We start from the raw sequence: 27,527 nt of genomic DNA on the forward strand, positions 1-27,527 counted from the left end.
TTACTGCAATGACAACTGTGTCACTCCCAAAGCCACACAATGAGGGAGAGAAGTGAGGAGTGTCTTTGCGTGTCTCCAAGTGTGTGTGTGTGTGTGTGTGTGTGTGTGTGTGTGTAGTGGGACAGTTAGAGAGGGAGGGAGACGGCAGACCAAAGGAAAGTCCATCTGGGTGTTTTAGTCTTTATCTGTCTTACAAAGTTCACAGATAGAGGGGCTGAAGTGGAGGCTAGACGCTGTTCCAGAGTCACAGGTCACAAAGAAGACACAGAGCAGCTCCAACAGGTGGGAGGGAGGGAGTAAAGGAAGGAAAGACAGAAGGAAAAAGAAAGAAACTCGACAATTGCGTGAGGAAAGCAGTGCCAAGCGTTCGTGATTGCTATTCTGCAATCGACCTGACCAAATTGCAAATTCCCTCCCAGGACTTTCTAAGTCCGCTTCATTTGGCTAAAGCCGGAATCCTTATTTCTGCAATTATAAAGCTATTGACTAATTCGACATATGTTAGCGTGTCTTCCAGCCCTTGAGAGCTGGTGTGCCATTGAGTCATTAACTTTGACAAATTGTGACAGACTTTTTTATTGCCACCCAATCATGAGAAACAAGACTGTGGCAGAGGAGTTAATGAGTGGCATGTTTCTCCTCTTCCTCCTCCTCCCCTCACCACCTCGCTCCTCTCCAACCCTTCCACTTAGATTCCTGCACTCCCCCACCTCCAAATCTCCCCCCACCCCTCCATATTTATAATTTTACCACATCCTAACAATAACACGGCCGGTACTCAGCACAAAACACGCGGGCCCTGGCCTAATGAATCTCATGCCTTTACCGCGGTAAAATGGCCAGTAAGTATTACCAGCTGCGACACTCTCCCTCACTCTCCCTCTTTCTCTCTCTCTCTCCTTGGCAGTGGCATTGAGTTTGGGAGCGCAGGGGTGAGGCGGGGGGGACCAGGCAGACACATCTGAGTGCAGCTGGACCAGGGGAGAGAGAGAGGTGGGGGATGAGGAGGAGAAGTGGGGGGGGGGAGACCGCAAGTCTCCGTGTTTCCAGCTGCCTTTCTCAGGGGCTCGGTTTTCTCTCCCTCCTCTTGGTTTTTTCGCAAGGCCCTTCTGGTCCCAGCTTACTTGAAAAATCACAAACACACACACACACACACACACACACACACACACACACACACACACACACACGCACACCCTGATCCACCTCCCCTTCATCCCTCACATTCGGCCATCTTTGTTTGGACAGGGCTCAGGAGTTCCAGAAAAGCTCTCTCAGATGTGCTGAAGTAAGGGAAAAACAAAACAAACTGGCCCTCACACACACACACATAGACACTCAGAATTTATGTGAACACACAGACACCAACAAGGACTTTACACTGTAGGAAGGTTCACACACACACACACACACACACACACACACACACACACACACACACATACATGAACAATTTCACATGTGTGAAAGCCAAAATACCAGCTTCAACCAGAGAACAAATTTGCAAAGAGATGAAAAAAGGGGGATACATTTTTCTTCATGAAGGTAGGCTGCCTACTATTGAAGGCATGCGTTCTTCTGCACACTATATGTGTGTGTTTGAGTGTGTGTGTGTGTCCCAATCCAGGATCACAGCACCAGGGCAGGCCTGAAGCATACCTCGACATGTGTTACCTCTTTGTAATATTGACTTTGTTATAGCTATACGAGTGGGAGAGTAGAGCCAAGAGCCCAGGCCTTGCAGTAGTGGGGCCCCTGAGTTCGCTAGAAAACAAATACCCGAACGAGCCGTGAAAATAGAAAACACAGTACCACAATAGCAATCTCTAAAAAAAAAAAGTTTCAAATACACCATAAAACGTCCCTCACTACTGCCTCTGACCTTAACATTTTCACTCTCTAAATTAAGGATATTATTTGTCTGATTCCATTTCTGCAGCGTGTTGCTTACAAAGCCGTGGGATTTGGCAACTGAGTGAGTCTTGGCCTGGCTTCCTGTCTGAGCATGTGTACTGGACTAACTGTAAAAGTCAAAAATCCTCTTCCTCTAAAGCCTTGACTTACTGTATAATTTCAATTAAATACCAAATTGCTTCTTCTTGGCTCGTGTAAACACACTGCCAAGATTTCCAAATGTGTTAAATTAAATAATTAACAGTTATCACTGCAACATGGCACTTAGTCAATATACACCAAATAAATAAGCCTCTAAATTTTGAGTGAAAAATAATGAGGACAAAACTAAGAAACCCTCAAATTTCAGATGACACAAATAAAGAAAACCAAGATAAAGGAAAAGCACATATGCTGAATATTTGATTGCTTTGCAGAAATAAAAGATTGATTATCATTTTCTTGTTCCTGCGAGTGTGAATCCCATCTTGTCTCTTTCCCCAGTGATGACTTTGCTTATACATTTGAATAATGAAGGCAAGTTATTTGAATATTCCCTCTGTATTAAAAAAATGATGTTTTTACACGATGCAGCAATATTAGCCATGTTAATTGGGCTCTTTGGACTTTCCCAATAGAAAGGCTAAATTAATTACTTATGTCGACAAAATGTCAGACACGCCGATCTAATAACTACAACTGTTTCCAACAGTGTTGTTTTCAGTGTGTGCTTTTCTTTTGTCTTCGTGCGTGCGTGTGATTGTGAATGAACTATAAAATACTCTGAGCATCCAATAGCCTGAGTTAGGTCTAATGAACGAGATGGGAACAAAATGCTTTGACATCCTCTCCATGTTTCATGGGTGGCCCTTGAGAGTCCTCCTCCAATATTCATCCCCTCTTCTCATACTAATCAGCCACTACAGTATTGACTGTTTGTGCTTGCAAAGGGACTTGTGTTAGTGTGTGTCTCCGCTGTACACTACGCAACCCCCCCCCTCTTCAATGCTCAAACATGCCAATCCACACTCCACTTTGTAATTAAACTACTAAAAAGAGATAGTGAATCATTTGCAGGATGTTACGTGTGTTTGCGTGTGATGTGTTCATTAATGTGTACCCACCACCACAGGGGGCTTTGAAGTTCCACATTTTTGTTCGCTTTTGGCTATTTTTCAGCCTTGAAGAAAAACTGTATCAGCGCATTTTCCTCAAGTACGAATAAACATTAGACTTTGCGAGAGGAGGCGATGGGAAGACACATTATTAATATCTGTGAATGTGAGACGATCAGATGATGTGTGTGTGTGTGTGTGTGTGTGTGTGTGTGTGTGTGTGTGTGTGTGTGTGTGTGTGTGTGTGTGCAAGCGCGCACATGCATTAGTGCGCACACATGTGCGAGTGTACAGCGAGCGAGAGCTAACAGAGAGGCCTGCTGATGCCATGTTTCAGACGACCCCTTGAAGTGGAAATGAGCTTCCTCGGTCTTATAACTAGTCCGTTCTCACAAAGTCAGCAAACTCTGCCAACCCTCCGAAGAAATGCAGACACCTCCCCACCCAGCCCTGTGGTCAGCATGCAGGATGAATTTACCATCAAGGCCTTAGAAACGGGAACAGGGCCGTCTTATTTCATCTGCTTTTCTATGGAGGCTGTCAGGATGAAAGAGGTTCAGCTTCAGTGTTTTTAGGTGGCTTTTGTCCTGATTTTCAAAGCCATACAGCTCACAATGTCAACTACTGTAGATTACATAGAAAAAAGACATTTTGTGGTGTTACAATGTATAAGTCTTTACCCTACATTTAGCTCAACAGAAGAACGGTTGGTCTTAGCAATATCTTTGTTTCTTTTAGATGCATATTCTCATTTTCCAGCTGCATAGCCTCACAGTATCTTTGAATAGAGTTGCCATTTTTAGTCTGCACAAAATAATTGAAATTTGCTGTATTATTTATTAAAGTCTCAAATTCCCAGTCAAAATTCCAAAAAGATTCAACATATTTAAAGGAGGATATTGTTGGATTTCAGAAACTGTAAACAGAAAATGCTTGGTATTTTCACTTGATAAATTACCTAAATTATTATCTTCATCTTTCATTTTCTATCTTTAGACTCACTGAGTCATAACAAGAGCTGTTTTTATTTAATCCACACTTATCTTTCATTAAACTTCAAAGGCTTATTGTTGTTTATGATCGTTTAATTTAATGAAAGATAAGCTAAGTCTGAAAATATTTTTCTCATCCTGTGTCCAGTGTGTCAGTACGTGTATATTTTGTATATGTTATATTTTTCTATTATTATTAGAATTATTATGTTGTGTGTATGCATGCATCTGATGGCGTGTGCATGCACGCACGCTGCTGTTTGAACCTGTGAGAGCACCTGAGGGTCCATCCCCAGCCGTCCTCGGAGCGGGGAGCGACAGCTGTACAGTGATGCTGTAGCGATAGGCATCATCGGCTTGCTAGAGACTAATTGGTCCACAGCGCTCCTCTGAGTGGCCTCGCTAATTAATTAGAAAGGCAGTGGAGCTGAAATTTTTAATCAGGACACCAGGCTCTCCAGCAAGCAGGAAAAAAAGACACATCACCCCATCATTCCATGTAATCCACCTGACACTGATCTCCCATGTTGTCATGTGAAATGTGTTGTGTGTTTAGGAATTCATATGATCTGACCAGGGAATAAGAAATACATTTATTACAGGGCTTGTTAAATCATTTTAATTTTGAGAATTTCAGAAACTCTGTGTGTCCTAATATAGTATGCATGACTTATACTTGGTTTGGACCCCAGAGAGCGGTGTGAAGGTGGTCTTTTCCTCTGTGTGTTTGTGTAGCACGTGTACAAATCATGATTTCCACTGATGTAAAATGTGTGCTGACTGGTCCTTATTTGTACGTGTGGCAACATGCAGTTAATGTGCTATATAGTAAGTGATGACAAAAAAACACGTGTTTGTGTATTTTTACACATGCCCTGAAAAATGTGACAATCTCTATTTTTCCTCTCGCTTATTTATAATTCCCTCCACACGCATGAAAGAAAAATATTATTTTTCCTTCTTCCCCTATCTGTACTTAACTAATTAAAAGCAGTCACTCAAACCAACACTTTCCATCATACAGTAAAGAAACTGTGGAAATAACAAGCTTGTTTAAAACAAATTAGCCACTGGTTTTGTGTTTCTTACTGAAAAGGGAAAAGATGAATCCAAGGATCAGTGTTTTTGCAACACTTTAGGGGCAAATTTCTGTCCCGAAGCAGCGCACAGCACACCACAATGATTTGTGGTGAAGGGCCAGAGTCTGGGAGGAATCAACCAGAGACCAAAAGACAAGACGCTTGCTAAAATGAGAGCTACGCTGGTCAGCCACTTCACACAGAAGACAAGGGAAACAACATGTGTTTATCGTCGCATTACTGGGATGACAAACTACCATCAGTGACTAGAGTTACAGTAACAGGAAAATCATAGTGTATGGACACGAAACAGGAAATCCTCATCTATTTAACACATAGATAACAAGCCTCCAGTGGTAGAATGAATACATTTTCAGTAAATGGCCCTGCAAACTTTCCATCAAGGGGAAAGTTCCTGAAATGCACAAGCACGCACCTTTACCTCGTGTGGTGACATTAGCTTTGTGTGGTGTCCTAATCTCTGTGACCATTTTGGCTTTGCTCGGCGCTAATCAGCCAGCCACTCTTATCAGCCTTTTGCTTTGGCCAAAATAAACACACGCCGCCTTTTTATTGCTTTGTTTTCACAGGTCATTAGGGGAAGGAGAGAAGACGCATTGATTAGTTTTCCAGACCACTGGATTATTGTTGTGTTATGACTATCATCATTAAGTTTCATTAAGGCTGTGGTTGTTCTTGTTTCCAGAAAATGAAGACGTTGCAGGAAAGGCAAGTTGGTTGGAGAGCAGACGGCACGCCACACTAATCTGGAAGGTAAGGAATGTCAGAAAGCACAACAGTACAGTATTTATGTGAAATGTCTGTTTGACGCAGTGAGTTGTTAGTTACTCACAACCGTTTTTAAGATTGAAGACTGAACTCTCCATCATTCATATATTCCAGGCTGCTTTAAAGCGCTAAGCTACTGTACTACATTCCCCATTTATCTGAAGTGCATTAAAGAAAACTTAATGAAGCAGCATCAGTCCCTGGCCAGGTCCTCTCAGCCAGCTTTGCTCTGGAGCTACACATATGCCCCCAAAGCAAGGAGGAACTGGCTCTGTCGCCAGACTAATTAGCATGTGTTAGCTAGTTAGTGAGAGGGCGGCCCTCTGTGATGTGTACTGAAGTGGAGTAAAACGCCGGGGCAAGGACTGTACTAATGGCCCACTTCCTCCCCACGGGGACCCTCCCTGCAGCTCCACACGTGCTGGCATCAGTGCAGCCACGGGGCATCCACAGGGCCGCCACAGAGCCGGGGGCAGAGGTGGGCACACAGGAAGACGCCAGGCTCGACTGGTCTCATTTTCACGCAGCACTGAGCTCTCTGGGTGTGATGCTCCGTGATGTAACAGCAGGTGACAGTGACACTCGCTAACACACATGCACGCAGGCGGACTGAGAGTGACGTGCAGGCTAACAGACCCATCAGCCTATGAAATAGTTCTGAGAGCTGGGGCCGTCGTGACGCTATGATAACTGCCTGGCATTGGCAGATGCATTATTTACAGGAGGAGCTGGAGCATTAGTGAGCTCTTTGGCACTTGGTTAGCAGGCGTAGGTGGTGAGTACCGATGGCAAGCGAGTGTATCTCTGTCAGTGTGAGTAAACAAACAGTGGGGACATGGTGTGACAGAGCAAACGGCGTGCCACACAGACACATGCAAACTCATCAGGGAGCCAAGGGAAAGCGGGAGAAAAGAGGAGGGGTGGGTGGCATCCATATTTATAGGGCCTTTCTAGCATTTGTCCCCAGGCCAAATGCTGTGACTACACTCAGCTAATGTCAGAACAGCACTTAACCAGGCATTTCCAGTATGTCATGGGCAGTGGGGAATACGTGGGATAGATTCAAGACCAGGGCAAAAAAACAACACAGAGACAAACAAGGATGGAAATGAAAAAGAAATACAGTTGTGTTGTGTGCTGGGATGATTATGATCCTCTCTCTCTCTCTATTTTAAAGCATCACCGCCTCTGAATATATCTTAGAAGCAAACAATGCACTTTAAATACACTTAAGGAAATTAGTTCATTCTCACAACCAACATGATGTTTTGTTTTTTTTTTGTCACCAAACCAAAACTTGCACTGGTCTGCCACAATGTACTCCAGTCAGAAGTTGTGAACATTTTTGGACATCTACATTTACATAAATTACAGATTGCAGTATAATTACGTTTAAAATACACACATTCACCTCCTCATTTAATAAGTTTTAGATAAGATTTCTCCACTGTGTCCTCTTGTTTGGTTTGAGGAGCAAACATATTATCACTTTTTACTCGCTATAAAACAATTGCCAAGTCTGGTCCTAAATAATCTTATAATAATAATAATAATCTGATTTATTAGCTGTAACTTCAAATGAATCGCCAGCTTGTATTTCTGTGCCACTTACATGTTGCTGTGTAGTATACTGGCATTTGCACTCAACACTATATTTGATAGCTGTTGAGACCACGCCAAATTTGAAATTGGAATGAGTACAATGAAGCCCTCTCTGTGCTAGGCACAAGAGAAAAAGAGTTGCGATTGTATCGTCAGATGCTCCCTCATTTCATCATACCTGTTGACACCAGTGAGAGTGTTGACCTGTTTTTTCCTGCTGGATTTATGAGAGGTGAAAGTGACATGTAGGCTCTTTGTTGGCATGTCATTACTCGCAAATTTGTCTGGAATGGCAGGAATGGCCTGCTTCACTTTGGTCACCTGTCCCCAAGTTTATCATGTGTCAGGCAGAGCATTTGCTTTGGCATTGCGCCCTTTGGCACCCAGGGAGACTGAGGGGCCCGCAGGCCTCACTGGCATGTCCCTTTTCACCACAGACACAAATGGCGTGATACCCCCAAAGAGAGCTGAATAAGTGGGTAAAGTAGCTCCTTTTAGCACAATCTGTCATTATCTCAAGTGGCATGTAATCGTTTTGTGCAGAGAGATCCATTATGCTTCCACTGAGAGCAAGGGGTAATTGTGGAGGCTTACATTTATTCATTTGTTTGCTGCCAGTTGTCTCGCTATATTTTTGGGGAGGTGCAATAAAAGCCAATGTTTGTGTCTCTGTGTTTTTAAATGGTCGGAGCACTCGTGGTGATGTGGTGAAAGCCACAAAGTTTCTTTTGTGCTCCCAAAGGAGGCTGACAATAAACATGAGGCAAATAATTAAGATGTTAATCACTGCCACAGTCATTTTTAACACTTACTGACCCTGTAGGATGGTGAATGGATCCAGAATAGACTACTATTGACTGACAGAAAAAGATTAATAAAGATTTCATGTTATTATTTAATACACTTCTCTAAAACCACAAAGTTGTACTTTTTTAGAAACTGTGTTCTCAGGGCATGGGGAGGTGAATATCGATACAGGGAGAGAAAGTCAAGACATAACATGAAACAGATTCATTAAGTTTCTGCAGCATGTGCATGCATTTGCGTGGATGTGAGTGTGTGTGTGTGTGTGTGTGTGTGTGTGTGTGTGTGTGTGTGTGTGTTTTTGCACTGACCGAAGACAAGTGTATGTTGTTAATCTTGATCAAAGGTTCTTTCTTTCGCTCGGTGAGTAAAGACAATACTGGTAAAGCCCTTGGATTTAACACACAGAGATAATGAAAGCAAGTGTAATTAGCAATTAGATTTGACCAAATTAAGGCAGACTAACAGAGGCAAAACTCAGCATCAAGGCTACTAAAGTATTATGGCCAAAGGTGTGCTTAGTCTGTTTTTTTATCCCTTGAAGTCACGTTAAAATAAGAGGACTGTGAGCAGACAAAGATAGGTGGAGGATGAGGAAGGTTGGTTGTTCTTATCTTTAAATGGAACAATACCTCAATATCACTATTTTTTGTCTAATGATACAATTCCACTGCTTTTGAATATCAAAAATCACACCCATCTCACTATCTCTGCTTTGTCCTTAAATAACAAGTCCGCACCAGTGACAAGGCTTTAGCCACTAGGTTTATAGACCACTGTGTTTCCCAGGCATGGCAATTGAGGTGAGCAAGCCACTTAAACCCCCTTGCACACATATTATTAGCATTACCATATCTGGGCCTAACTGCAGCTGAGGGGAATAATGTGTGTCAGGAGAGTGTAAAATTAGAACCAAAACCAACACTGCTCTTTAAATCCACTTCCCAAGTCCCCACTTCCTTACTTATAACCAAGCTTACAATGTCAAACACTAATAAGCCAGCTAATTCAATTAGGACTGCACTTCTTTGAGATTTCCCTGAAAAAAGAGACTTTGTGAACAGATTCCCTTGCAACTCTACACAGAACTCTTCATCATAAAAAAGTGGCCTTTATTCATAAGCTTCAGTGCACAAGTGAGGGAACTTGCTGCTGAGCTTGTTAGCAAAACACCCTGATCTGAGGCGAGAGATGTGTGACTAAAGCTGGGTCTCTTAAGTGTCTGTCACCCTGATCTAACCCGAGGAGAGCTCTTTGTAGGCTGTGTTTTCTCTGTCTTTCTCAGTGTGCTGTGCTCCAGAGTGACTGGGGATGAGCCCCACCGTGTAGCTGCAGGTGACAGGGAGCCCTTTTTGTTGTCAAATCCTGATGGAGCCTCCACATGAAAAACATTTCACTTGAGCTGCTTGCTGCTGCTGCTGCCTTCTTTCTCTTCCTTCCTCTCTGTCTCTCTCTGTGGATGTCAAAGGCTACAACTACAGCAGTGATACAGAGACAGAAGGAGTCAATCTCTTATTCCTTTCCCCCCCTCACTTTCCTTTTTGTCATTCTTTTCTCTCATACTATTTCCTACATCCCTCTCGCTCTTCTATCGTCTCCTTTTATGACCAGCCTTTTCTTTTCTCTGCTCTTCTAACCCACCCCTCCCTCCTTCCTTCCCTCCCCTCCCTCTGGCTTATAGATCTGAGTTGGGTCTCAGGAGGAAAATACAAGTCAAGCCATTGTCATTTCAAACAGCGTGATAACCAGACACAGGGCTGCCCACTGACAACTCAGGGGAACTGGCCCTGGCTTTGACTGTTAGCTTCCCTCTCTCTCTCTTGCTTCCTGCTCCTACGTTTTTTCTGAAAGCTCTCTCTTTCCTCTCTTTTTCTTCCTCTCGAGCCCCCCCCCGTGGTAGCTCATTGTTGTTTGTTGCTTGCCGCTGCTGTGTCTTGCATCTGCTCCTCTCTTCTCTCCTCTCTGTGCCGTGGGGGGCCGGGGGGAATAGTTGTCTTAGTGTGTGTACCAAGGTCAGTGCTCTCCACATGACAGTTCTCTGCCTCTCGACAAGGCGGGAAATCAATACTTTCGGACTTGTGGCGCTGCCCTCGGTGTAACAACAACACTGCCCAGCGCAGAGCGCAGCTCATGCACCTGACACATCCCCAGCCACCCCCCCAGGCCCTCGCCAGGGAGCCCCTTCCACTCTAATTCTGACCCCTTCATATTTCCACCAAGGCCCTCTGTTTCACTTTAATACACCTTTTCTCTCTATTCTTTTTTCTCCTCAGGGCCTCCAACCTACTATATATCAGATTCCCTGTTCTTTATATTATGCAATGCATGTTTCTATTATACCTCTGGATGAACTGTGCCCCTTGTATCGGTTGCTACTGTACATGTGTCTTGGAGAGGGATGACTCTACTTAGAGACTGTGATCTGTGCAGAGATAAGACAGTTGATCAGTGGGGACCACAGCGGAGCTGCTAAATGAGAGACGTGTTAATTACAGAGCAGCAGTGGATATATACTGTTACGTGCCCAGACTGGATCTACAAAGAGGAGATGGTGGTGGAAACCAATGTGTCGGGGTTTGGCTGGACCAGATAGAGAGTATGTGGGCCAAGCGTGGAAACTGCTTTTCCACTCCAGTTCAGTATCCAAGGTTTATAAGTAATCGTTTCTTCAGAATAGGTTGCAAAAAATAAATAACTATAACGAGGGGGGAGATCAGAAAGGCTACATGGGTCCATCAATTGACTCTCAAGCCACAGGTGTTTTCAGTCCTCCTGATGCACAAACCCTACCCTCCGTCTCCATCCAGTCCAGCCAATAACTGAAAAGCACCTGAAGTGTGAGCAGGGGCCTATAAACTGACCCCTCTACCCCTTAATGGTGTTAATGGAAAATGTACATGTTGCTCAATCACAACACATACACACAGTAAGCGGAGCCATGGGCGACATTCTTAATACAGCACTAAAGCCTAACATGCCTCCTTATGCTTTTTCACTGCCAGATAGATACCTAGAGAAAAAGAGAAACTACTGGCAGTGCGCCCCACACCGATTGTTAAGCCTGCCTCTTGGCCTGCCTCTAATGACGAGAGAGAGTGTGTGCAAGGCCAATTACAGCTCCCGTCCTTCAGCAGTCAAACAGAGTAAAACTCCCGCTCTCAGCCCCTGTGGAGAGGGAGCCACAATCGACCCGAGCCCCCGGGTCTCTCCGGGGGACACAAGCAGGCACACACTCGGAGCACTTTGTGAGTGCAACTGGACGTCCATCAACAGGGCCATCTCCCCTCATCCCCTGGCTTGCTCCCTTGGTTCAGCTGGAGTAAGGAAAATGCATCAAATAAAACAGCCACTTTAATGAATTAGATATTGAGCTGTTCATTAAAAAAAATCAAATTCCCTGAAGTCAGCAGGGGATACACAGTATCAGAGTGTAACCTGGGGATGAACGCGACTTGTTTAGAGGAGTCATAAAACACAGGGATGTGATGAGTTTACTGAATGTTCGCCAGAAACGTCTAATGTTCAGGAATTAGGGTGACTTGTGTCTGAGAAAATGTTTTTTCTGCAATCATGGCAAGGTTTTCTTCTTCACATCCCTCTCTTCTATTACCTTTAATACAAAAAGCTTGTACTCTTACTTTCTGGTGGCAAAATAAAAAAAATAGATCTTTGAATGGAATCCCTGCAGATGAAAACAAAAGGGCTGGGTGACTTTACGTGAAAAAAAAATTGTGAAAATATACATCTGTGCAGGCAGATATCTGCTTTTATTGGCTGAGAGTCCAGGTAGTACTTAAAACCTTTGCAGCAGCCTCTCCCAACACTGCTGACTACTAGTGTTTCTACAGTGGAGTTAAAATACAAGAAACACACTCTTGTTCCCAAGAGTACATTGCTTTCTGATAAAGAAAAATGAACACTCTATAACATTCAAATATTCAGCAGTTAGTCTATGAAAGAGCAGTCAGACAAATGGCAGCAGTGATAAAGGTGGAAACAAAGGATCTATTTTTTTCTCCAGTGGTTTTACCTCTGGCAAGCCACCATCAGCTTTGCCCCCATTTGATGGAGAGATTTAAAGGATGCTGTCCTCACTCTCTCCTCCTCCTCCTCCTCCTCTGCTTCTCCCTGGATGAATGTGATCTAAACAGCCACATCCCCCTACTGTTTTTTTCCCAGTGACAGCCTTTCTCATGAATTAAAAGAGGAACCCATTGATTTTCCCATTGCTTAAATTTGCAACTTAATCCCCCAGATATGTCTAGAATGTACTGCTCTGTCAATAGACAGCACCGCCACTGACGAAAAAGGCAGCACTGATGCTCACTGGAGAGAAGGGGAAGAAAAGGATGACAAGACAAAGGAGAGGGAGAGAGGCCAGCTTAATGGTGAGCATAGTGGTTTCTGGCTCTGGGTTACGCCATTAGAAAATGTATGTCGACTATTAACACCGACTCAGATGAATTACCACAAACATAACACATCATCTAACTGAGCCACCAGGAGAATAAGAAAGGGGCACAACCCAGCAATTTTTTGGTGTCTTTAGTCTGCTTCTCCAAAGAGGCAAACACACCACATCATTATGTTTATAAGGCTAATAAACCAATCACCAGTGTACATCTGTATAGTGTAACCAGCCATCCAGCATGGACGTCAAACGATCAAATATCATTATATAACGAAAAGCCAACACACTGGAAATAAGTTATCTGGGACCGAGATGGAAAAAGCACATTTGTCCCCTCAGAGTGAGGGGTTTGAGGAAGTAATGGGATATCACGACCTCTCCCCAGGAGCAAACAAGGCAGAGAGCCCATGCCCTAATTCACAATAAGCACCATAATGTTCTCGTCTGACTCCTAATGTAGTCTATAAATCTCTGGTACTCTGCTCTACATCAGTGTAATACTTGGAATTAATAGCTTGATTTGTACATCGAGTGCGGAGTCTACAGGCCGCAATGCTTTTTATCTCCACATGTACAAGATGAAAACAGTCATTACTGAGAAATGTGAGAAATATGGAATTCTAGGAAATCATTTGACAGTTTTCTGAGGAATAACTGGACACTATATACAGTATAACACAGGGTGACCCTTACAGATTTCACCCTCCTACACTTTGTCTCTGGTTGTAAACCCTATCCCATAAGCCTCTGGGGTGGTATGGCTCCTTGCCAGTAGCTGTGCTGTTGTTGGCAATGGATTTCCTTTGTGGCCTCGGTACTTGTGTAGGCCATAACATGATACACACAAAGGCCGACAAAAGTACACCAGTGTGTGCACATGATCGGCATATGCTGTGCACTGTGCACGCACATCAACACATGTAATTATGCACAAAATCACAATTCTCACCACTCATCCAGAGAAGACCCGCAGCCTCGTAGGAAACAAGGAGGGGAAAAAAGCACAATGTATCCTTGACAGGGTTCATCTGTTTCCAGTTTGGTGCAGATGCTCAGGTTTTATTGCAGCAGTCTTGTATTTCATGGCAGATTTAGCCAGTGGTTTGGTTCCTCACTCACTACAGCTCTAATGATGGCACATCTCTTGTAAATTGTGGCACACCAGAATAATACAGTTTGTTGCTTGATTCCACCAACTTCTTCCATACAGACAGTTTATGTTCCTCTCACTGTTGTGACAAAACAAATGCACATTGAGTTGATGTACAGGTAGAGCGTGGACTAGATAATTGACCTGTTTGTTCAAATAGTTTCAGCAGAGCTGCTACTGAGGCTGGAACCTGATATAAAAATGACCACATTTACCTTTCTACTCATTTAGTGGTCAGCTTATAATGCTTTTCAGGCCTGTGGTCGTCATGTCAACACAATAGGTCTACATTTATCAAAAACACTACAAGGTTTATGATTCGTGAGATAAACCAAGTAATCTGTGATTTTAATTATGTTCTTGTTCTTAATGATTGTGTTGTGTCTTATCACGTGAGTTTTCCTTCATCTTCTTCTTCATTTACTATATCTGTCCATTGCATGCTGTGTACTGCCATTCCTGGTGGCCAGATGTTGCCAAAAACTCTTTTTGCAAGTTTGTGTAGTACTTGAATTTTTATTTATGTAATATATGACAACAAATGTAAAACTTGTGAATATTGCATTAAAAAAACATCAATACAAAATCATTTTCTAAAAATGTTGTGCACATGAAACTCAAATTAAGGACTTTTATCCTGTAAAAAGGAAGGAGAATCACCCTCATATTAAACCTAGTTGGGCTCATCCCAAACACAGCTGAGTAGAAAAAACACAGAAGTGTACATAGATAATGTAGTTTCTACACCCCTTCAGCTTCCACACACGCACACATCTATTTTCCTGCTCTGTGTGTCAATGCCAGCGGCGCACGCAAGCGATGACTCTCCGTCTCAAGACAGAAGTGTAGCGTTGAGTGTCTCTTAACTGGCTCGTTTAGTCCTGATGGCTTAAATGATTTCATCACTATTAATGACAGGGACCGTGGCTCCCTGCGACGTGTTGCCAGATGCTCGGGGACCGCTGAGCTTCCCGCTCTCTTCCTCTCACACACAGCCTCCTCTTCTCATCCCTCCTTCTGTGCAGTCTAATGATTGTCCTCTACATGCCCCCTACCATCCTATTCTTTCTATTTTCCTCAGCCGCTGTGGCCTCCTATGGATACTAAAACATGGTGTAGAGGCATAGTGTTGGCAGTCACATCGCATGAGTGCAGGGTCAGTGTGCTGCAAGGCTGCAACTCTGTTAACATGTCATCCAACCAGCACGTAATTGTTATGAATATCTATACCAAGTACTGAGAAGTTCAGTGAAAACAAGATTTCCAAGAGCACACACACTCTCACTCTCTCTTTCTCTTTCTCTGGGCTATCAGGCAAACCAACAAATCAGCTATCAGCCCAGTTCCCGAGCCACTGCGGGGGTCAGAGGTCAGATAAAGAAGGTCAGCTGGCACCGGACCAGACTGCCCTCAGAGGTCTTTCCTCCAAATGGAATCAAAAGCCTTTTTGACGGCTTCAAGCTATTGCGACACTGAGCCCCTGCTTTCATTAGCTTCCTCACATAATTGGTGAGTTAATTTTGAGACAGATGCACGGCCTTGTCTTGATGCAGTGATGTGATTTTCATTCATTTGGATAATGAAAGAATTAAGTACCATTTTGGTCTCTCTTTTTCTCCCTTTCCCTGTCTCTTCTGTCTTGTTGAGCTCCTCCGTTCCAGCTAAGTAATGGCATTTTAATTCTACATGTGTGAGTGTGTCTCTGTGCGGAGGAAACTACAGCGCTTTCATGAATGCATAAGAGCCTTTGTCTTTCCTGGCTCTGTAACCGATAAGCCTGGTAAGGGTTATATATACGCGAGTTGCACAACCCTAAATGAATGAGCCCTCAGAACTAAAAGAAAAAAGGTCTGCTACACAACCTGAGAATGAAAGTGTGCAGTTTGTGAACTGGAGCATATTACAGTAAAATTAGAAATCACTCCTCTAACATGTGTTTTCACTATGTAAAGTGCAGGTAAGGTTTCCCCTCGTATTTGACCCTTGGATTTAATACAGTAACTGATTGCTACTTTTAAAAACTGCCAAATGTCTTGCACTGCTTTTTGTTCCACACAGGAATAAGGCTGTGGTTAGATTTTTATTTAATCAGCCTTAATCACCTTAAATAAAAGAACATTAATACCAATTTAATAGTACTTATTGTCACAGGTTGTCGCTTTGCATGATCAAATAAAAGTGCACTCTCTCTTGCAGTGAGGCTGGCTTCCCAGGAAGAATAAAACTGTGCATGTGTTGTCTTGGATATAACCACGTTTGTTTGCGTGTGTGAACCCATGCATGTGCGTGTGTATGCAGTTATAATTTCCCAGAGCCTAAACCTTCATTGATTCAGTTGCTCTTCTCTTCCCAAGAAACAGCGAGAGGATTATGCCTTTAAAACGAGCTTTCTCATTGCAGATATTAGGTCATTAATTTCACAGGCTTACATATGAAAATATTGACTCTTCCCAGACACCCCACTATATCCTCTGTTCCAGCCGTTGCCTTGCATAAATAAATCTTTTCAAGTATGCAACATTGATACGCCATTGATTTATTCCTTTGAGGATATAATAAATAAGCAAATGTATTGAATTATAGTTTAATTACTAAAGTTTTTGATTGATTTGTATGGGAACATTTGAGTGTTGTTGTGCAAACAATCCCATTATAAGCTACAAAATCTGTTCAAAACTTCAAAGACAAAACTAGTAAGCCTGATTTCAAAAACATTTAATTTTCTATTTCTGAAGTGTGAGTCATCTGTTTAAAAAAAAACACAAATGGCATTTAATTTCAAGGTGACTCCACTTCTCTTCCAAAGTGCTTTACTTTCCACAGCAGTTCCTGTAGCTGTCCCCCGCCCCGAGTTCCACTGAAATAAGTGATGTGTCTCAGTGAAATGCGAAGCAACTGTATGACACAGTTATTGTTCCAATCCATGCTGACTTGTCATTCCCGTAAATTAAATAAATCTCTGATTCACTGTGTAGACGGGGGGACCCTGAGGACCAAGACACTAACACTAATATTATCCAGGTCGAACACACACAAAAGAGGCAAACAGTCTCATAATAAAGACAGAGTCATCCAGTGGGAGCGGGTGGGAGATGGGCGCAGCTTTATGTCCCCACATAGCGGACGAGGGATGGGCAGACTTCGGGGAAACAAAAGAGCGGGAAAGAGGGAGCGAGGAGAGAGTGGGAGTGCAAAGGTTGTCACAGACTAGTCACAGTACAGGAGGAGGGGAAGGGGAGAGGTGGATGGGAGAGAACGTTCCAACTTCTCACATCTGTTATTCGTTTGTCCCGAGCTGGGAAGAAAATAGCAGGAAGCGTTCTGGTGGTGGCGGAAGATGAAAAGACAAGAAGATTGAATAAAAAAACATGTGTCGCACATGCACTGCGGCTGATTGGATGTGTCCCATGGATTATCCCCAGGAGCCACTGCCAGCTCGGAAAACATGCGGCAGCCATGTACGTACACACACATATGCAAGAAGAAGATTCCCCTCATTCATAAAGCAGCTTGGCATACACACCCTTCCTCTGTCTACACGGCACAGTGTCAGAGTCAGATCTACGCCTGTGGCCTCAACACACTGGTGTCTAACCAAACCTCCCAGTTTTGTTTTGGCCATCATTACACTCACCACTGCTACGGCTCCTATTACACTGCCGACATCAGCTCACATCTGGGCGTCTGTGCTAAAACATGCTTTACTCAAAAAGCAAAAGCTTGTATCATTTGTCAGACTAAGTGGCAGTCTTTTGCCTTGTTCATTACAGACACACCAGGTGTGTACAACAGACGCAAAAATAGAAACAGATGCAACAGTCATCGAAAACGCGACATGACAATGCCAAGTGGCAGCCATTAAAAGCTCGTCACTCGCCCACGCGGTGGGACCTCCCGTCGCTAACGAGCCAAAATGTGGCGGGACACAGACAGGTAGGAGTAATGCCTTCAAAATTATGCAAAGTGCGCAAGTCTGCATTTGTACGCACGTGCAGGTGTTTGTGTGTGTCTGTGTGAGAGTGCATGTGTGCCGTGCCACTTAGGGCCCATCCCACAGCTCATTAACAGTAATAAGTGACTGCCGCCACTTCTTTTTGTCAGTGGGGATGCAAGCCAATCAATAGGGTCATTTCACATCATAACGGCTTACCAGAGCACATTATGGCACTTGTTCATGGCTGGGAATGGCTGCCATTAGTGGCATAGCCAGATTAGATAAGGGCTGGGTGGGTGAGGGGTGGGAGGGAGTGGGGCAGATGGAGAGAGAATTAAAGAGGAGGACGGAGGGAGGTGGATCAATATATGGATAGTTATGGAGATAACATCACAATAGGGTGTCTAGGAAAGATACCATATTACAGACTCCTGATTTTTTTTTTTTTTGGGAATGAGGTAGAGATGGGTGTATGTGTATGTGTGTGTGTGTGTGTGTGTGTGTGTGTGTGTGTAAAGATGGTGGAAGGTGTGTGTTTGCTCAAGCCTTGATGTGTATGAGCACTTGTCTATGAATGAGTCCATTGAGTGTGTGTGTGTACAAATTTGAGCATGTGTCATAAGAGAGTATGAATTACAGCAATCTACTCACAAATCGGCACCTCACTCAGAGTGTGTGTGTGTGTGTGTGTGTGTGTGTGTGTGTGTGTGTGTGCACGCGCGTGTATGGGGGTGTGGAGGTGTCTTTGTGCGTGCTTTACTTTGGCATATGCGTGTGCAATCCTGTTTAATTACAGATCAGGCTTTGAGGCAGAGGCAAACAGTGCTATAATTACAGGAAACACCTCCTTTAATATTTTATGGAAATCTACCCTGTGTGTGTGTGAGAGAGTTGTTAGTTGCACCTATTTATTCAGCATGAGAGAGAGGAACAGAAGAAGAAAATCAGGAGAGAAAGAGAGCGAGAGATGTATATGGACAGCTTATTCTGAATGACTTCTGCTTCTTGCCTCATGATCTTGTGCCCTTTCCTTGCCGTCTGCCTTTACTCTTCACAGTCTCTCATTTCAGATTTGTGTTTCCAAATGGCTACGCTAAACGCCCCTTTTTCCCCACTTTTGAACTGCTTGCCTCTCAAATATTTATACTCCCTTTTACAGGGCCAAGAGACAGGGGTGAAAAAAGAGGGGAGAGACTTAGATCTATCTATTAAAGATGAGCATCATCTCAAATGCATAAAGAGGGGTGATGAACACACATGCTCAGGGATGGCAAGGTGTAATCCATGGCTTAATGCTTCATGACATGCTATGAAGAAGGTTTACTTTTTGATTTACTACAAGTGAGTGGGAGCTGGGAAAACAGGATATGTTTTGAAAGAGAAAAAAAAAAACATCAGATGGGAGTAATAGAGCAAAAAAAGGTAATACTAATACTGTTTACTTTATGCAGATTTTAAATTAGTTCAGCATCTGTTTTACTGCATAACCTAATCTTAGTCATGTTTTTCCAGTCCCACTAAAATAAATGTGTAAGAGGAGCGCCCAGAAACGACAGCAGCTGGAAGTTCGTATGTCACAACCACAAAAAAAAATCACAATGTCGGATGCTGATTTATTTATTTGTGTTTTATTTATTTTTTTGAGGAGGCCAGGCAAAGGCCAAGCTGAACACATGTTCCTTCTTAGCCTGCAGTGACACAACTGCACACACATACACACAATGGCAATATGCTAACACTCTAACACTAAGCCAGTGCCCCCCTACAGTCCCTATCACACTGGGGGACTGGGAGCAGGCTTTGCTGGTAGCATGCTTTACTACTCTTTGATATGCACCAGTCATTAAAAATAGATGGCGAGCAATCATTACAGGCATCGGAATTAATCTAATTAGCCTAGCACACTAGGCCTCTCTGGTATGGGGGGGTGGGCATTCTGCAAACAGAGCCACCCGGCCGCAAATACAGTGTAAGCAGAGAGAGGCTAGGACGCTACGGGGGCTGTGGTGGGGGGGGGATAATCCGCCTTGACTTATTAATACGCGCAAACAAGATTTAGCTCCTCAAAGCAAACAAATGAAGCAAGTGCTAAGAGGAATGGGGGGGAGAGGGGAGGGAGCAACAGAGAGCGACATGAAGAGAGAGCACAAGATCGAGGGAGAGCAAGAGGAGATAAATTATTCAAGCCTGCTTGGACTGTATGGAGAGCTGCAGCTACCAGTGGTAAAAATGGACTAAGGGCCAGAAAAAATGCTTGTTCTTCAGTCCACAGTTGCACCTTTATAAACAAATAGCTCTTTTCAGTAGAGGAACAGAAACTGTAAAGAGACCTTACTGTGCTTCAAACCACTTTGGAAGAAGCTTCAGCAAGTCACAACATGGATCATAATCTGCCTGACTAGTAATCTCCTCTCAAACACCACCAACATACAAATGCACATTGCTTTCTTGCTTAAATAGATCACGTTAAGGGTCATTGTGGACAGACATGACAGTCCTTTATTGACTCTTTAGACGATGGAGTGCTTAGCCCACAACCCTTCTTGACCCCTGTCACGGGTAATGACTGCTGCAAGTGGGTATGGGTAATAGGCACTAAGGAGTGGGAAGCAGCCCTTTTTTTTTTTACCTATAGACTACTAACTGTTAGGACATGGGTTCAGCTAAGCAGGGGTAGGTCCACCCTCCCGTGATTTAACATAAACATACTTGCACAACTTCTGAGATCTTCCACTGACTGTTTGTTTGCTTAAGGTCTTAGCAGGCGTTCAGACCAAAAATAGCACTGTGTTATAAAAAGGCAAGGCACTGTGTCAGTGTGGACATGCTGCTGTAGGTACACTCCACTTTGACCTTGAAGGCTTACCATACACAAAAATATGGTTATCACAGTGACAATAGTTCTATCTCCTGACAAATGAATATTAAATATGAGTGCATACAGTATTATTTTAGCTAATTATGACTCTCCCCTAACCTGCTTGAGCTTTATTCCTGACCTTTTTACTATTTAAAGTCAAGAATTAAGAAGTAAAGTCAAGAAATAAGAAGTAAAATCTGTCAGCATTCAGTCTCACTCATCAGTTCCCTGGACACGACGTGGTGGTTATGTGCTCAGGCTCAACACAGTGCCAAACTCTCCTCTCTCACTGGGTTTGTTGGCCATTCTTTCATCCCAGCTTCTCTAATGCTAGCAGACGGTCATTACCATCTCTTTGATAGCTGGGGTCCCAGCTGTGTTCAGGGGTTTAATACCCCTCAACCTCTGTCCCAGTCTGCCCCTCCTCCTTCCTCCCTCCATCCATCCCTCCATCACTCCCTCACACAGCCTCAGTCTCAGCACAGTCTTGAAGGTGCATCTGAATAATACCCACAGGAGAGACGTGGGGAGGGAAGGAAAGAGAGAGAGAAAAGAAGAGAGGGAGAGAAGAGAGAGGGGGAGCTAATACCAAATCTCTGATGACCAAACCAAACGAAAGTCCATCAAAAGCCAGCTCAGCAAACACAACTGCCATACTGATGAGGAGGGAGCGAAGCAGGGAGGGAACTTGGCGAGGATGGAAGGCTAAAGCTTAGTTTATACATCACTTCAGGGAAAACTTTGTCTTTGCGGCTGCAGGAGGTTACAGAGCATCATTATCTTCAAAATATATATGTCTTCAAAATCAAATAGATCAAAGACACAAGTGGGGACTAGCACTGCAGGTGGTTAATGTGTGAAATCAAGTTTCAGCAATATAAACCTGCATTTGAGGAAACTATAAATCAATCAGAATTTTAAGAATCTGCGGGCCTTGTTCCTGCCAACAAAGCTGAGAGAATCCCAAAGATACAACCACATCTGAAATACCTCAGATGCCAGAAGAAACGGTATCTACACCCATATGGGAACCAGAAGAGGTACATTTAAATTAGCCTTAATTTGATTGATTTTTATAAGTGACACATGGGCTCTGTGTGCAGTTTTGTCTGTTCGACGCACAAGGAAAATAAAAACATTTAGGAGACTGCGGAGGAGGAAGGATAGACACAAAAGCAGAAGGAGAGACACATCTATCTGTTTATGTTTGAATAGATGATATCACAGGGCGGTCAAGTGTGGTATATTTTTCAAAATGAAGGCTCTCTTTGTCGTTGTCATTATTTACCGCACGGTACACACACACACAGACACACACACAAATGGAGAAAGAGAATGAAGAGAACTGTAGGTGAACTGTAACTGTTGGTGGCATGCGGAAAGAAACAAGCCAGAGAAAAACAGACAATTTCACCAGCACCTCACTCGCACGAAGGACATAATAGCGCTGAAAGCAAAACGACTCAATGAAACAGGAAAAGTGTATTTCTTGGAATCCACTTACACTCAAATTACAGTGACATTCTTGGCAGAGCTTGCTGCACAGGGGTAATACAATGTACTCTAGCAAAAAAAGACCTTTTGGGACACTTATCAGCGTTGTGACACCAAAATAAAGAAAGACCAAACTATTAACATGCAAAAAGAAAAATCACAGGAAGAAATCAAATCAAGCGAAGAAGAGGGGGGAAAAATAGGGCCTGTTTTCTCTTGGCAGCGTTTAAATCCAACTCCTTCTATTTTTTTCTTTCTTTCTCTCCCTCCTAGCCTCCTACCCTCCGTCACCAGGTTAAGTTACAGACATGAGGCGAAGGAATGAGGGAGGCAGAGTGGTAACATACGGTACCATGAGGAGCGAGACGCTGGCGCTCCCTGACATGGCGTGCACCGAGCAAGAACCCCTCCCTGGCCCCCACAGACAAGCACACACAAACACACAGACACACACACACAGGATTTGGACAGCATATGTACTGTTCATATACAGACCAATCTGCCAAACGCAAGCAGATGATATGATTGTGTTCTCCTGAGTCTACGCACACTGGAAATGCACACATGTACACACACTCTTTGCACCCCCCCCGCTTCACTTCCTTCCTCCCTCCCTCCGCGGCTCACTCTGCATGTGTCCTGTCATATCTGCTTCAGCCCATAATTGTCCCAACTTATGGTGTTTCTTCCTGCAAGCCACAGTTTAGGGGAAGTGAAATCCTTCTAAGTGACTGTCACAATGCATCAGCCTCAGGCGAGGGACGCACACCCGTTTGCTCCCCCTCCCTTCCTCCTCCTCCTTGCTTCAGTTCCCTTGCTGCCCCCCCCCCATCCCTGCTCACTATCCCTCACTTTAAGTGTTTTTCTTGCTGAGATGCTCCACTTGTGCTTTCTCTCCGTTTCTCTCTGATGCTCTGTCTCACTCTTTCACTCTCTCTTTCTCTCTGTCCCCGCACTGCATTTAACCTGAAGGGAGAGCTGTAGTCACAACATCACACTCTGGCTGTGACCTGCTCTCCACTCACTCCTTGTTCCCCAGGACTACATCGGCCAGGAGAAGCAGAGGTTGAGTTTGCTTCTACTTCCCTTTTCCTTTGAAGGGACAGTCACTCCTTGACAAACAAAAACACACACCAAGAAGAGGAGCTAAGAGGAGTGTGTGTTCTCTGGACAGCCAGCATGACCTTTGTCGTGACCCTGGCATGTCACAACCCTGTGATGCATGTGTCACTTCTGCTCTGCCTCTGACCTTGGTGCTCATGTCTCTGTCACCCAAGAAAACTAGACACACACACCCACTTTCTCTTGTTGCGCCTCACTACACACAAAAACAGTGACTTGTCTTTCCTGTCAACTAAATACGTATACTTCATAGTCTAAGTTTGCCATCGTATTAGATATGTGGGCGAGGGCTACAACTTACACTTTTTATGAATTTGGCAATTAATTTGTCAATTCAGACATTGATCATTTGGTCAATAAAATGGCAGAAAAAAGTTAAATCACACTTTCCCAGAGCCCAAGTTAACGTGTTAAAATGTCTTGTTTGACCATGATCCAAAAGCCAAAGATACTCGGTTCAGAAGACTAACAGTGTGTCTACACATATTTTTTCACAGATTGTTTGGGGGCATTAAAGAACTACTAAACAACAATTTATTATCAAGATAGTTGCAGATTCATTTTCTGTCAATCAACTAATTGACTGGTCAACTAATCATTTTAACTGTAATATAATGGACTCCAAACATAACAAAAAAATATAAATTTATATTAAGATTACAATAAACTAAAATAAAAAAGCCAGATGTCACTGACTGTGGCACAAGGGGGCCTAAATAAGTCAAGCAAACACAAGAAAAGCAAAAACAGCTAAAAAACAGCAATGTGGTTAAAACTAGCGAGGAGATATGTGCTTATTTTGGGCCACAGTGGTGTGTGTGTGTGTGTGTGTGTGTGTGTGTGTGTGTGTGTGTGTGTGTGTGGCACCCGTGTGTACCGTATGTGTGTTTAGGTGATTTTTCCTCGTAGGTGTTTTTCTATTAGCCCTGTCAGGGCCGGGATCGGTGCTTTATTGAGCATTTTATTGGAGCTGTGGACAGATCACTTGCCCATCAACCTTTCATCGACCAATCATGTGCAGTGAGGGGAGGGACCTGGGAGGTCTGGCAAAGACGGACATTCGGCAGGAGAGGAGGGGGAGGGGGGATGGAGGGGGTCGGGTGGTCACTCACTCATCACTTGGATGCAGTCCGGCACTCAGTGTGTGTATACGTCTGTGTGTGTATGTGAGACAAGAAAAGGGTCAGTCCCTGGTCACCAGATGGTAACTGTTTGGGCTGGACCACAGCAAGCAAGAAAGGGGGACAGTCTTTTCACTCTCCTTTCTCTCTCTCTCTCTCTCTCTCTCTCTCTCCCTCTCTCTTCCTCGCGCACTCACACACATACAACAAACCATGAGAGTGATGGGTGATAATGGAGCAGACACTAACAAATCTGCACCTCTTGGCTAGGGGCCTTGACTAGGACTCAGAAAGCAGACAGTCTGTCCAACTTATAAGCCCAAGTACAACACACCACTATATACTCGGCAGACAGAGGGACCAGTGACCCTTACTGTACATTGCTCAGTTTCCAGAGGCACTCATTTGTTGTTAAATGACATTTACACCAGTGGAATTCACTGCGGTTAGCTTGTAGATGTGTAAGCCATTGCTTTGCACTGCAGGAGTTGGGTGAGTTTTAAATACAGTGAGCTGAGCAGGACCTTGTCACTGTGTGTGGCCTTACAATGTGCAGGCTACTGCTGCTCTGGATATTAGCTCTTCTGTATGTCTGGCTATTAAATACCAATCCCCAGCCACACACACACACAGACCACTTCCCTTTCAGTCTCAAAGTCAGGGACATAACAGTTTTGGCTGGCAGTATTGTGTGGGCCACAAGAAGAAGGAGAGAAAAACCAACTGTTCTTTTAGGTTAAACCTTCCAGCTGGAGACAGAAGAGGGGGGAAAATAGAAACAGGCATTTGCCAGGACAACCAGGGAGAGCAAAGTTGCTGGAAGGAACACTTGTGACCGAGCAAAAGGTGTGTTGGGTAAAGGGAGCAAAGGCAATCATACAGAGAGGAGAAAAGGAAAGTTCATGTGAGCTGGAGAAAGAGAGTAAAAATCAGCATTTGAGCAAGTAGAGTGTAGCAACAAGGAAGGAGTGAAAGAGGAGGAGACGTTAAGAGAGTGAAATTGTAAAATAAAGAAAAAAGGAAAGACAAAGTAGAGAAGCGCCAGCAGCTGGACTTCTGCTGCTAATTCAGCACTTTAACAAATCAATGCCACTTGAGAAGTACAATCCGCACCCTGAGCTCAGCTAGACGCATCAGTGAGACTGTAGGCGTGTTTGTGTGTGTCTTTGTTTTGTGTGTGTGTGTGTGTGTGTGTGTGTGTGTGTGTGCACGCCTGGAGGGTTGATGATGTTGGTGTGTGGTCGTCCACAGTAGTCCACATTAAGGTCCAGTAATGTGTTAATTTATAACTCTATCACCCCAGACGCCTGCATTATCCATCTGTGTCACACGCTAGGCCTACTATATCTATCATCCAAAGGGGAAAAATGGCCAGTCCACAGAGATTAAGCCACCGGTCGCACAATCTCTTCTTTTTTTCCTTCTTTCTTTTCCCTTTAGCCTTATCTATTGCATTCTTCCACAACCCTCTCCCTTTGTCCTCAGCTCCCCAGGTCAGGGTGATCAATTAGGGCTTGACAGACCTCTCAGTCGTGGCTGACCACTGGAGCTCCAGCGGCCCTGCAGACATCACTGTCTACCCAGAGACGGAGCACTTAGACTGGGTTTTAACACCCCCCCCCCGGCCCTGGAGGCCTGTACGGATGTGCTGTTTGGATATCAGTGATCAGTGATTGAATTACACTTCACCGTGACCTTTGTGAACTCAAAACGTGTTATCACTTACAGCAGATTGACAAAACAGATTGTAATAATACAGAACGTAAATGTGTGTGGCTGCGTTTGAGCTGGGAGTGCAAAAATTGGCTCTATTTGACAAGACCCTTGACGCATATAAGTCAGTGACACATAACCCAGTCTGTCATAACACTACAGGACCTGTAATTTTACAGGTTTCCACCACCACTTCTGGCCAATAATGTTGATATTTCCATAAAATATTATGTAGCAGGAAAGCTTACTTTTTTCCTGTTGACACAATGTATTACAGTTGTCAAAACATGCAAATAACCTCCTGTATTTCTTGGGTAAACATGGCTCTGTGTGTGTGTAAGTGTGTGCGTGTTTGTCAGTTTGTGTTTGTGTGGGTGGCTCATGCTCTCTTTGTCAGTAGCAGCAGGCACTAATAACACACAGGGGGAAATGATCAATACTCACCCTCTCTATTCAATTTCACAACATCACTACTATCACCGGACACACACAAACACTCACACGAACTCGGGGCACACATGCTCACGTGAAATACACCGATGTTAATGTAAAACAAAGGGCCTTTCACTAACAGATGTTGCCAGAGGGCTGGCTAAAGCCGGAGAATTGGCTCTGGTGTGAATGCAAGCAATGCATTAATATTTATTTTGTTAGATATACTCCCCTCTATCCTAGGAGAGAGGTAGTGAACATGAGATACGGGGGCTAGAGGAGGGGTGGGGAGGGGGGTTGATAGGAAAGACAAGCAGGCAATTCCACCTTTAAAGAGTGCAACAGTCATCACGAGAGGAGAAAGGGAATCTGCCCATTAAGACTAAGTGGATGTCTATTAGATCATGGAGGTAAGGAGGTGGGCATTTACCATCAGTCCGACTCACAAACAACCTTGTCTGCCCCTGGACCATGCCAACGGCTGTGAGTGTAATGCAGAGCCATCACGTTGACATCATTTTAAGTTTCTCATAAAGTTAATAGATCCGTTTTTAGAAAATAAATGGCTCTCTAAACTTGAAATTTACTCATTCCCTATTTAAAACTGTTTACTCTGAGAGTGTCTGCCAGGGACATCACCTCTGCGAAAATGAAGGCAATTAAAAGACTATCAAAGTCACCACCCAGTCCTATGAGATCAAACAAACCCCGTGCCCTCTTTCTACTTCTCTCCCTGTCTGTCCCCTTCACTCCCCCCCCTTCCCCAGTGTAAAAACCCCCATTCTTATCACTGCGGTACAGTTAATCCTCCCTCTCTCCTCCTCCTTCCATCGCGGCATCCCTCAGGGGGTATGCGAAAGGCTAAAAGGAGGGAGCACATTTGCCACTTGCCTGCGACACATAATACGGAGCAGGCAATCAACTTTGGCTTGACATGTATTTGCTCATCTCTGGGACACACACACACACAAACCCCCCACCCCAAGCCCACCACTGCTGGGAAATTGAAGGGTGAG

At 44.0% G+C, this 27,527-nt stretch overlaps 1 protein-coding gene across 5 annotated transcripts in view; it reads right to left on the bottom strand.

The window, feature by feature from the left end:
- bnc2 (basonuclin 2) overlaps positions 1-27,527 on the bottom strand; it is a 164,946-nt gene that overhangs the window by 55,886 nt on the left and 81,533 nt on the right. The window lies entirely within an intron of this gene.

This window comes from Dicentrarchus labrax, unplaced genomic scaffold (genome assembly GCF_905237075.1).
Source record: "Dicentrarchus labrax unplaced genomic scaffold, dlabrax2021, whole genome shotgun sequence".
NCBI classification, from domain to species: Eukaryota; Metazoa; Chordata; class Actinopteri; family Moronidae; genus Dicentrarchus; species Dicentrarchus labrax.